Consider the following 13,413-nt stretch of genomic DNA (forward strand, 5'->3'; position numbering starts at 1 on the left):
TGCCACTGTGTACCTCGCTCAGCCACGCTATATATAGCATTGTGTTTACTGCCACTCTGTGTACACGGCTCAGCCAGACTATATAGCATTGTGTGTACTGCCACTCTGTGTACACCGCTCAGCCAGACTATATAGCATTGTGTGTACTGCCACTCTGTGTACACGGCTCAGCCAGACTATATAGCATTGTGTGTACTGCCACTCTGTGTACACCGCTCAGCCAGACTATATAGCATTGCGTACTCTGCCAGTCAGTGTGTATATTGCTGGGATCAGTAATACTCCACTCACCGCCAACCACTATATGAGCTCACCATGAGTTCCTCAGAGACCTCCGCTGTGAGCAGCACTCCCAACAACAGCAACAGCCAACGCCCCACGCAAGCTATAACATCCACTACAGCAGCCAGTGGTCAGCAGCAGCCCTCTCCGGAGGAGAATGTTGTGTCCATCGGTCCGTCGCCAGAACGATTAATGAGGGCTGCCATTGAGGAGATGATGGGGCCTGATGTGGAGGAGGAGGTCGGGCTCAGGCCAGCATCCCAAGTTAATGTTGAGGACGATGAGGGGTCTGTGTCTGGGGATGTTGGGGTGGCAGAGGTGGTGGGTGGGTCAGACTCAGGAGAAGAGTTGTATGATGAGGATGATGATCGGGACCATCTGTATGTGCCTCAGAGTCCGACCCCGGAAAACATGTTGTATCGTGTGTTTAGGTACTAAAATCTGCGTTCCCACTTCCCAGTACTGCCTGCAGTGCCCGGGTCCACGGATCCATATAATTTTTTGGGCAGCACTATCAAACTGTGGTACTATGAGTGAGTTGCCATGGTCCTTCTGTGCTGCCTGTCACACTCACCGTCTGTCTGCAGATGGATTGTTCAACACAGCTACGCCATCTGACATGTAGTCCTGGACCTTGACCATCTTTTCTAGGCGATTGGTGTTGGAGGACGTGGAACTGCCCGATTGCTGTTCTGTGGGCTGCTGCATGGGTGTCAGAAAATGTTCCCACTCCAAGGACACTGCCAATACCATTCCCTTTTGGGCACTAGCAGCAGCTTGTGTTCTTTGCTGCCCTCCTGGTCCTCCTGGGTTTGCTGAAGTCTGTCGGCGTACAACTGGCTAGAGAAGGAGGAGGATGTCAATCTCCTCTCTAAAGTCTCCATCCTCAAGGGCCTGCTGGAATTGTTCCATTTTTGACCTGTCTGACACTTTCTTCAATCAGTTTTTTAACATTGTGTTTGTATAAACTGGGTATAAACCCAGTAATTGGTGTTGTCCAGATTCCAGAATAATGAATAATAATGAATAGTGAATAATGCGCGGGCCGCGTTCAATGCAGTCTAGCATGAATTGAGCCATGTGTGCCAGAGAGTCCTGCCAGACTCCTCTATCTTCATGTTCTTGTAAGCGTTGTGATTGTTGTGATGCACCATATTCGTCACCAGCATCACTTTCTTCCTCTTCTGCTGTCCTTTCCCGCTAAATTGTGGAAGTCCAACGTGCACCGCTCTGTCCCTCGGCAGTGGGGGCATCCAATTCCTGCTCCAACTCCAGCTGTTCCTCGTCCTGTTCTTTGTCATAGCTGGGACCAGCGTTTCCTGAGGCAGGTTGCCTGATGTTGGTATCATCACGCTGATCGTTTTCATCTTCAGAATCCCCCACTTGCATCATGCCAGCGGTTTCCATCTTCAACATTGATTTCTTCAGTAAACACAGCAGTGGTATTGTAATGCTGACTGTAGAGTTGTCACTGCTCAGTCACGCAACGTGGATTGCTCAAAATTTTGGAGGACTTGGCAGAGATCCAACATGGTGGCCCAATCAGATCCACAGAAGCTTGGTAGCTACTAGCTGCTGGAATGCGCCTCGGCACTGCGCAAAAGCGTGCTAGCATGTGCAGCGTAGAATTCCAGCGCGTAGGCAGGGACATCACCCAGCGAGCGATTGTGCGCTAGATTGAAGCGCTCCTGCATCTCTTGGTGAGTCCTTCAGAAGCGGTACTGGACTTTTAACAATGTTTTTTTTTTTTTCCTTCAACAGAAGATCTGCCACGTTGGAGTGAGGAGGACGCCGCCGACCCCGACACCAAGCTGAACCCCGGCGAACTCCAAGCAGAGGATCTTCAGGAACCCTCAAGGCTTTGAGCAAGCTGAGGAGGATCAGCAGTCCCGACGAGACCTCTCCTCATATGCGACTGAGTGCAGTGGAGCTCCCCAGAACAACCTCTCAGTTGTCACTTTGTCACTGGTCACTTTGTCACTTTGTCATTTTGTCACTTTGTCAGTTGTCACTTTGTCACTGGTCACTTTGTCACTTGTCACTTTGTCATTTTGTCACTTGTCACTTTGTCACTTGTCACTTCTCACTTTGTCACTTGTCACTTTGTCATTTTGTCACTTGTCACTTTGTCACTTGTCACTTCTCACTTTGTCACTTGTCACTTTGTCATTTTGTCACTTGTCACTTTGTCACTTGTCACTTCTCACTTTGTCACTTGTCACTTTGTCATTTTGTCACTTGTCACTTGTCACTTTGTCATTTTGTCACTTTGTCATTTTGTCACTTTGTCACTTTGTCACTGGTCACTTTGTCACTTGGTCACTTGTCCAGATGATCTCGGTACACCTCCTGAGATTCAAATTCCTGCACACATTGCTCTGGGATTTGGGTGTGATGAATGATGCATCTAACTGGCCACCGGAGGCAATTAAGGCCTTCAAAACATTGAAAGCAGCTTTCTGTTCCGCCCCCATTTTGCGTCATGTTGAGTTGTTGACGTCATGTTCATCCTCGGCCTCGCCTTGCATTTCAGTGCGAGGTGCATTTTCCACAGAAAAAGGTTGTGAATCCGGGCACAACATTTGTGGCTGTTCCATTGACCTTTCACAGGTAGAAGATTGTGGGGGTGGGAATAGCTCCTCCGAATAGCCCATTGTGTCCTGAAAACTACTCATTGCATTGCTTTGCGCACACATTTTTTTGTCCTCATGCAAGGCCTGAGTTGCACCTGAAAGCGTGGCCTTCTCCTCCTGCGCCTCCTCCTGTTCCATCACATCTGCTGCTGCTGGGTTAGCGTTGACGCCCGGTCCCTGTTTATTGAACCTCTTATCTTTATTACATTTATGACTGCATGGCGGTAAAAAGCATGCTATCCGCACGCTTCTTGTCCTCATGCAAGGCCTGGGTTGTTGTGTCTCAAAAAGCATGGCCTTCTCCTCCTGCGCCTGCTCCTGTTCCATCACGTGTGCTGCTGCTGCTGGGTTACCGTTACCGGTCCCTTTTCCTGGAACCTCTTCTCTGTATTACATTTATGACTGCATGGCGACAAAAAGCATGTTACCTGTCCAAAGAAACATGACATTTTCCACATTTAAAAGACAGTTTTTCCTTTGAAACTTTACAATCAATTTTCTCAAAAACTATAAGCTCTTTTTCAAATATTTTTTTTCCTCTTGTACCCACTCCCAAGGTGCACATACCCTGCTAATTTGGGGTATGTAGCATGTAAGGAAGCTTTACAAAGCACGAAAGTTCGGGTCCCCATTGACTTCCATTATGTTCGAAGTTCGGGTCGAACACCCGAACATCGCGGCCATGTTCGGCCTGTTCGGCCCGAACCCGAACATCTAGATGTTCTCCCAACACTACGTAGAACCCTGGCAGGAGCGTAGTCTTTGGCACATGGTATGGATATGTACATTTGGCATATACGTTTCTGCCTGTTGCGTGTATTTGTTTAGCTAATTAGTGTTTATTCCTGTTTCTCTAGTCTTAGAAGTCCAGTGTCGTGAAGCTCATCAGATGTAATGGAGGAAATGAAGACAGCGGTGGACGAAGCTTTGTGCTCAGGACTGATAACATTTCGGTAAGATTTCTCATCTCCTTATACTTGTACACTTGACAGACATACAGGAAATTACAAATACACTTTGGGTTCAGTTCTCACAGAAGTTGGGATACTGAAAATGTACCAACTGTTCTCCTCCCTAGCTACGTTAGCATAGCTTTACAAAGGGGTGCATGATATGTTATCTCCAGTTCTATGCTGGAAATAAAATACTGAGGCCAAAGCTGAAGCCAACTGAATACATCTTGTTTTATCACATTCGAAATCAATAATATTTGTTGCCAAAACGATATTATTGGCTTTGCCTCCTTAGAAGACCTCTGTTCGAAAGAAGATGATGGACCCAGAGATCAGCAGTGGCAGATGAGGGACGTGGAGGTGGAGAGAGGCAACTTCCATCAGACTGAGGACATTGTGGTAAGTCATTTTCTTCTTCTCTTTGACAGACATACAATGACTGAGAAACACACCTTGGGCTCAGTTCATAAAGAGGAGTTAATGGAAATTATAACAGTTTTTCTTCTTCCCAGCTATCTTAGAAGTTCTTCAACAAACATTTGTTTTTTATTCTATCTCTAGTCCCCTGCTGGAGATAGACTAATGCTGTTATCATTTCATCTAACTCCCATTTTTCGTGACTTGTGCTCCTTGACCGGTATTTGCCAACACTGTCTGACATTCACCACAAGACACAGACACACAGGAACTGGTTTACTGACACAGTTGCAGTAACAACTGGGGTAACAGAGATTTCAGCTGTTTGGAGCAACCAATATGAGAGCATGTTTCATCCAGCAGCTGAACCATAATTGGCTGCACTATTTAACTGCTCCGGTATTCTTTACTACAGTGTTGATAAATTAGACCTTTGACCATTCACTGACTGACAAACACTGATAGATTTAGCTTGACTTATACAGACCAACATTCAAAGGGGCTGATTCATGAAGATGTGTGAAAAAAAAGCTGGAGGAACCAATCAGCTTTCAGCTGTTAAGTGCAGGAAAGGCTCTAAATAGCTGCTTGGGCTATCCGCTTCACTTTTGCTCCAGTTTTCTTTCTTTTCTGTTAAATGAGCCCCACTGACTGCAGAGATGTAGGGAACATTAGATTCCATTTACAGACAGTGCAGTAGTTTAGAGAGTAGATAGGAACACACACACACACACACACACACACACACACACACACACACACACACAAAAGGCATAGGAGGTGATGATGACTAGCATCAGTGAGTATAGGTTAGCAATAGTGTAGAGTAGGTCCTGCCCCATGAGAGCCTACTTTGTCACTGGTGGGTAGGGATGCTCGGAATTGCAATTTTTCCGTTCCGCGGTAATTCCGCATACCGCCAATCCCGCTTCCTTTTAATTCTGGCGATATTCCGGACCAGTTCCGCGGAATTCCGCAGTATACGGAATAACGTCGGAAAAAATTATCTCTCTCTCTCTCTCTCTCTCTCCCTCCTCCTCCTTCCATCCATCCATCCATCCATCCAATCATATCATCCAGTACAGAATTTCAGATTTTCAAAACAGCTTATATACCATAGCCGTCACACACTGATTGCTATTACACTAAGAGGTGCCCCAGGGCCCCCAACCCCCCCCCCCCCCCCAACACCTTAATCTCTACTTATCTGGCTTGCAGTCGCTGCCATGTATCACCTTTTCTTATTTCTTTCTGCTTCAAACACAATTGGGAATGACAGCTGAATGAATTGTGCACCCCCTCCTACACTGCACCCTGAGGCTGGAGCCTCTCCAGCCTCTCCAGCCTCAGCCTGACCCTGAGTGTGGTTGATGGTCTAGTGGGTAAGACAGATACCTACTGCCATGTAGTGTGGTTCATGGTCTAGAGGGTAAGACAGATACCTACTACACACTGAGTCCTGGGTTCAAATCCCAGCTATGGTATATAAGCATGCTTTTCAAAACGTACAAATATCTTAATCATGCTACTTTTACTATCGAATTGATCATAATGGTAGTATGCTTTATGCTAGGCCAGCTTTAGCATGTAGTGTGGTTCATGGTCTAGAGGGTAAGACAGATACCTACTACACACTGAGTCCTGGGTTCAAATCCCAGCTATGGTATATAAGCTGTTTTGAAAATCTGCAATTCTGTACTGGATGATATGATATGATGGATGGATGGATGGATGGATGGGAGGAGAGAGAGAGAGAGATTGAGAGATTTTGCGGAATTCCGTTTAGACTACCGGAATTGGAATTAATCCAATTCCGCGAAATTTTCCGCGCACCCCTACTGGTGGGCAGGCCTACAGTCTTTTGGCCAAAAATGCATGATTAAATTATCAAATTGGTTTTTGCCATACACACACAGCCAGATTTGTTTTTGATTGGTTGTTAGGTCATCAAAATGGACCAACATTGCTTAGTGCAAGGCCCAGTCCAACTGAATGCAATTTGATGCAATTTGATAAATCACATATAAATGCAATTTTATGTTTGGCTAGATGAAGAGGGGGGGGTTATACCGTTTAGAATGAAGCTACCAGTTGGATTGGGCTACTGTCATCTCATGTCTGCATGTGCTATTCTATTGAAATTACTTTCTTCTGCATACAGCTGTTTTCTTGCTTATTCAGGAAAAAAACTGGGCAACCTTTAGGCAGCTGGGCCTTTTAATAGTGTGAAGTGGGTGGTAACAGAAAAACAGAACTGCTTATTGGTTGAATAGGAACAGGCAAAGCTGTATAACAGGTATGGTGGATGGGATTATTTATTTATTTTTTTCTTCACAGAATTGCATTTTTGGCCAAAATGATTAACCAAAGGGCTCTTGGCTGTACCAGTATGTGTAATAAAGAAAAGCAAACATATCTTACTGTCTCCTTTTTGTACACGTGTCTGTGAGTACAATGCAGTGTGTGTGTGTGTGTGTGTGTGCGTGCGTGCGTGCGTGTGTGTGTGTGTGTGTGTGTTTTATATTGTGCGCGGCAGGCATTGTGCTCTATAGTGTGTGTACTTTATACTGTGTGTGGCAGGAAGAGTGTGTGTGTTTGTGTGTGCACTTTAGACTGTGTGTGGCAGGCAGTGTGCTCTATAGTGTGTGTACTTCATACTGTGTGTGGCAGGTCAGGCGCACTTAATACTGGTATGTGCTAAGCAGGGTGCTCTATAGAATGTGTGTGGCAGTGATGCCTAATCCTATACCCTCCCGATGGTGCCCCCGGCTGATGCCTAACACTAACGAGCCCCACTGGCGCCTAACCCTAAAGACACCAACAACACCCTCCCACCACCACTGCCTAACCCTATTGACATTTGCAAGGAAAATGTGTTGAAATAGGTCATGTTCAGAAATGGAACAGATGGAAACTGAATTCTTTGATTTACATTGAGAATTTATAGGGACTGGGAACAATGTAGATAGAGGATTATGGCCAGGGATGAGCTATAGCTAAGGTTCCACCTGAACTGTATAACTTGTTTAGCTTCTTTTCAGTATTTGCAACTTTTCTAATGATGGGAGTGGTCTGGTTGGTGCTAGGATACTAGGGAATCTGCTAATCGGCTATGGACCACGTGTCTGAAAATTGTTCTAAATAAAATGCATCACTATTGCCTTGGCAACCCATCAGCTTCCGACTGTTGATGTCAGGGCTATGGCACATGGCCAGTTGCCTCTGTTTCAAAATGATGGTTATTAAAGGAAACATGAACTGAAAATGAAAAGTCAAACTAAACATACACAAGTCATACTTACCTCCAGTGTAGTCCACTCATCAATCTCTTTCGCCTCTCCTGTTTGTCCACTGTGATCAATGGAATTCTCTGTCCTTCGTTTTGAAAATGGCCATTACCCCATAACAGCTTCCTGGTGAGAACACTGTTAAACTGTAATATCACCCACTTAAGCCATAGGGAACCATGGAGCAATATTACCTTGCATGGTACTTCTATTATGTGCAATATGCCCTTGACACAGTGTGCGTTATACTAGACATGCACACACTGAAATAACATGAGTTGTGATATGTGCGCAATGCATGTTATGTAACGTGCAGAAATATTGGTGAAATGACATTGCAATCTGCGTATGGTAATTTACCAGGATTTAGTAAATCAACCCCCATGTGACAAGCCAGTTCTAGCACCCTTTAGCCTCCTTAGCGTTAATCCCACGTCAGTCTTGGGCTAGAAATTCACAGCTCAGATCGGTAACCCCCGAGCTGGATCCATCTAAGGCGTGTAGCAGATCTATCTAGCGGTATGATTTATAGGGTTTAAAAGTGGAAATAATCATAATGCCAGGGAGGTTAAAAAAGAACACCTGCCTGGTATTTTACCCTCAGCCAGGCGTGAGGATAAGATACCACTTGTGAGTTAGCTGTAAGAAAGTTAGGAATATTGAATTTAGCCATTTGAGTGTGTTCTTTTTTTGGTTTCAAAATTTGTATTGAACATTTCTACAGTACAAGCATAGTACACGTAAAAGAATACAGTGAAGTAGGGCCGGATCTACCATAAGGAAATGTAGGCACGTGCCTACAGGTGCCCGATGATGATGTAAAGGAAGCTCACTCCCAGGGTTGATCGGAACAGATGAATTCCGATTTCGATAAAATTTTGTGTTCTGCAGGCAAAAAACGAATTTCGTGTTACAAATTGTTGCGTTCGATGGCATTTTCTACTGAATTGATTGGCGCCAGATTTCGTGGTTAATTGTAAAGTTCCTGTACATGCTATCATCACTAAATTTTCCACATATGTTAAGCAGATGAGTAGGAACATTGTGAAAAGACCTTATAGTTTTTGAGAAAATCGATTTAAAAATTTCATAGGAAAAATGGTTTTTAAATTGTGTAAAATGACACTTTGCTGTGGGGCACAGTGCTGCATTTTGAGTTCTGTATACATATTCTATACATTTCATGAAAACAGACAGCGTAAGGATCTGCCCCCGAGCCTCTTTAACCCCTTGTCTCCCATGCAGGCTGGGATAAACAGAATGTGGAGCCCGGCTGCGTGAGGCTCTGCACCCTGAGCTATGCCAGCCCGCATGGTCCATGGTATGGGGGGGCTCTGGGGTAGAGGGGTGGCCAAGCCTACCCCTCTTTGCCAAAACCCTTGTCCAATCCATGGACAAGTGGCTCTTCCCTGGGCCACCGACGTCCTGGAGGGGTTTCATGATTGCATCCAGGGGTTCCCTTTAACAAGCTTATCCCCGGAGGCCCACCCTCTACCCAGGAAAAATGAGTATAGGGGTACTGACGTACTCCTAACCCATTTCTGCAAAGAGTTAAAAAAAATAATTAAAAACACGATGACCAAAAAAGACCTTTATTGTTCTAAATTAATCTGGGATACTTACCTTGCGATAATCCCATGCCAGTATCCTCAGAAGTGTTCCCACGCTAATATCCTCTAAGGAGGTTTTACCACCCGCCCACACCGACGAACCACCAGCTATGTGAAAAATGGCTTCTTTAGCCACTCCAGTGTGGCCTCTGGAGATCAGGGATTTCCCAGCACCCATGTTGTTTGCGTTAATGTTTGCCAAAAATTTGTGTTTGAAAAGCAACATTTTTGTGTTCCCAGTCTCTGCTATACAGATGCAGAGGCTGTCTATGGCTATTCAGCGGTGGGAGTTCGTCGATGTGGGAGGGTGGTGAGATCTTCTCAGAGGATATTGGCGTGGGACCGTTTCTGAGGATACTTGCATGGGATTTTTAACTTTTTGTGGCAATGGGTAAGGGGTACGTCAGTACCCTTATATTCATTTCTCCTGGGGAGGGGCGGGCCTCCTGGGATCCGCTTGTTAAAAGGGACCCCCAGATTCTACCATGAACGTCGGCGGCCCCCACCTCCTCTTGGTGGGGAAGAGCCCCTTGTCCATGGATTGGACAAGGGCTCTGGGGGAGAGGGGGAGGCTTGGCCGCCCCTCTCCCCCAGAGCCCCCTATACCATGAACCATGCGGGCTGGCATAGCTCAGGGTGCGGAGCCCTACGCAGCCAGGGCTCCACATTCTGGCTATTCCAGCTTGCATGCGGGACAAGGGGTTAAAGAGGCTCGGGAGGGGGGACCCCACACTGTCTGTTTTCATGAAATGTATACAATATGTATACAGAACAGGGAATGCAGCACCCGTTTGAAAACTGCTGGAATTCTGTGCAAAAAGTGATCCATTTACTTTTCATAACCTTTTTTCCGGTAACTTACCAAAATGTGTCAGGCAAGGGTCTAGTATACATTTTGAGTTTAATAAAAGCTCAAAACACAAAATCTAAACTTAATTTCAAAATTACTCCCCAAACTTCTCCTTAAAAACTAATACGAGTGTAAAGGTGTCCATACATCTAGCGTTGATGGGCAGATTAGACCTAGAGACAAATCTCTCTCTGATCGAATCGGATTATAGAAAAATCTATCTAATCTGCCCATACACCGCATCCCGATTCCCGATAGATTTCAACATGAAATTGCTCGGGAATCAGCTACGTCCATTGCCTCACCGCTGACCCCACTAGTGTATAAATGTACCCCCTTGTGCATTTATACATTACCTGTCCTGTGTCACCCACCGCAGTGTGTCCATCTGTCCAGGGCAGTGGAGTCGGAGTCAGAGCAATTTTGGGTACCTGGAGTTGGTGGTTTCAATAAACGGAGGAGTTGGAGTCGGATGATTTTTGAACCAAATCCAAAGCCTTGGTAAAAATTTGACTAAGGAGTCGGAGTCGAGGAGTCGGAGCAATTTTGGGCACCTGGAGTCGGAGTCAGTGGTTTCATAAAATGAGTCGGAGTCCGATGATTTTGTACCGACTCCACAGCCTTACATCTGTCTTCAGAATCCCCCGCAGATTATTGTAGGTAGATAGGTAGGTAGCCAGGTCTAGGTGCCCCCAGTATAAGTTAGCTAGGTACAGGTGATTCCCCAGTATAGGCTAGGTAGGTACAGTTTTCCCCCCAGTATAAGCTACGTAGGTACAGGTGTCCCTAGTATAGGCTAGGTATGTACAGGTGTCCTTCAGTGTAAGCTAGGTAGGTATAGATGTTGTTTAGTATAGGCTAGGTAGGTACAGGTGTCCCCCAGTATAGGCTAGGTAGGTACAGGTGTCCGCCAGTATAGGCTAGGTATGTACAGGTGTCCTTCAGTATAGGCTAGATAGGTACAGGTGTCCTTTAGTATAGGCTAGGTAGGTACAGGGGTCTCCCAGGCTAGGTAGGTACAGGTATCTCCCAGGATAAGCTAGGTAGTTACAGGTGTCCCCTAGTATAGGCTAGCTAGGTACAGGTGTCCCCCAGTATTGGCTAGCTAGGTACAGGTGTCCCCCGATTTCCCCCGATCCAGCCGCTATATACATACCAAGCCTCTATCCAGCAATCACCGCAGCCTCCCTGCACAGCTCCGGTATTGTCTATGGGGAGGATCGGTACTGCGCATGATGTCATCGGCACCATGATGTCATGCGCACTACCGATCCTCCCCATAGACAATAGTGGAGCTGTGCAGGGAGGCTGCGGCAATCGCTGGATAGAGCCTTGGTATGTATACAGCAGCTGGAGGGGGTGGGGGGCACCTATACTAGCTAGCCTATTGCTAGCTAACCTACTGCAGACCCAACAAATTTATCCTGGGGGACACCTGTGCACTCTAAAGTCTCCTGAGCAGCATGCTTGACACTGTTAGGCATACCGTTTTTAGCAAAAATGTCTTTCCTGACACAGTGTTACATACTGCTCCGGAGTTTAATATATGTAGCAAATTTGGGGATAATAGCATGTACAGGGGCTTTACAATAAACCGCGAAAGTTGGTGCTATTGGGTTCAATGGAAAACGGAATGCGGTCCTCGAACTGCCAAATTTTCTTGTTTCCAACTCGGATTCCGAAAGCTCATCCCTAGTCATAATCTCCCCACCCGCCTATACAGTGGTTGCCTGTGTGGTAACCCACTCCTGTGAGTATAACTAAGTTATTAACAGTGCTAGCTTGTGATTTACAAACATACTACAACATATTGGGCTCCCGGTTTCCTTTTCTTTTGTCTCTTCTCAGTTTGCAAGTTTCACCCAGGTGGGCAGGTTAACACTTTTCACCCATTCACCCTTATTCTTGACATTGAATTAAGCTTTCCATACCTAAAAGCAATAATTAAATCAGCCAAAAGGAGTGCTGGACCGTTAAATGTCTGTTATTTTTTCTCTCTAGTGTTTTTCTTTACTGTTGGACACGCAGGGCCAGAATTGTACTCTTTACCGCCCCAGGCCACAGTCAGCAGCCACCCCACTTCCCTATAGGTAGCCAGATGACCCCCACTTCCCTCCACCTCCAGTATAGGTAGCCAGATGACCGGTTCGGTCTCGAGAAAGCCCTCATTTGGGGGCAAAATGGCCGTCAACTCATCCTCCGCACCTCTATCTGACTGCATGTGCCTGATAAGTATCTCTCTGTTTGTATCTACAATTTTATTGCTGCATGGAAGTACTTTTTAAGGAAGTCTATTAAAAGTTGAGTTTTACTGTTATGATGAGCTGCTCCCAGAAGCCTCTTTTCCTCTTAGCAATGTTTGATGATCTATACACCGTTATTCTGGATGTTGCCCCCATCATTTTAAATGTTATTGCAGCTGATACATAGGGCCTGATTCACAAAGCGGTGCTAACAGTTTGCACGCTGGTGAAAAGCCCTTTATCACGCCTAAACTCAGTTTAGGCGTGATAAGTTTAGGTGTGATAAGTTTAGGCATGATAAGTTTAGGTGTGATAAGTTTAGGCATTATAAGTTTAAGCACCAACTGCGTTAGCCCCACAGTGCACAGCTGATCAAAAGTTTTGCGCTTGCAAAGTCTGGTGCACTTCGCATAGAGTTTAATGGCGCTGCTTTGCGTGCGGGACATTGTGCGCGATCTACACTTATCTAAACTTATCATGCCTACACTTATCACACCTAAACTTATCACACCTAAACTTATCACACCTAAACTGGCTTTTCACCAACGTGGTGCAATGGTTATCATGCCTAAAGTCTCTAACTGGGTTAGCACCGCTTTGTGAATCGAGCCCATAGTGTGCACTCGCCACACCAAACTCCTTTGCTATACTGAATAGGTAGCCAGATGACCCCCACTTCCTTCCACCTCCAGTATAGGTATTTAGATAACCCTTTCCCCCCTCCAGTTAAGTTAGCCTGATGGCCCCTCCCCCCAGGCACGTGCACAGGGGGTGCTCTGGGTGCCCAGGCACCCCCTTTTTAAAATCTTCAAAAAAGGCCCCTCTCGCCGTGCGAAATAAGCTCCCCCCCTATCGCAATAAGCCCCGCCCACCCGCGGTAAGCTCCACCCCCGCCGGGGACACTTTCAAGTTAAGAGGCCCAGTCAGGAATCCTAGTGTGGCATACTGACCTCTCCCTCCACCTAGGACCCATACTGACCTCTACCTACCCCAGCACCCATAGTGACCTCTCCCTCCACCTAGTACCCAGTGACCACTCCCTCCCCTAGCACTCACAGTGACCTTTCCCTCCACCTAGGACCCATACTGACGTCTCCCTACCCAGTACACACAGTGACCTCTCCCTCCCCCAGCACCC

This window comes from Hyperolius riggenbachi, chromosome 5 (assembly GCF_040937935.1).
Source record: "Hyperolius riggenbachi isolate aHypRig1 chromosome 5, aHypRig1.pri, whole genome shotgun sequence".
In the NCBI taxonomy this organism is placed as follows: domain Eukaryota; kingdom Metazoa; phylum Chordata; class Amphibia; order Anura; family Hyperoliidae; genus Hyperolius; species Hyperolius riggenbachi.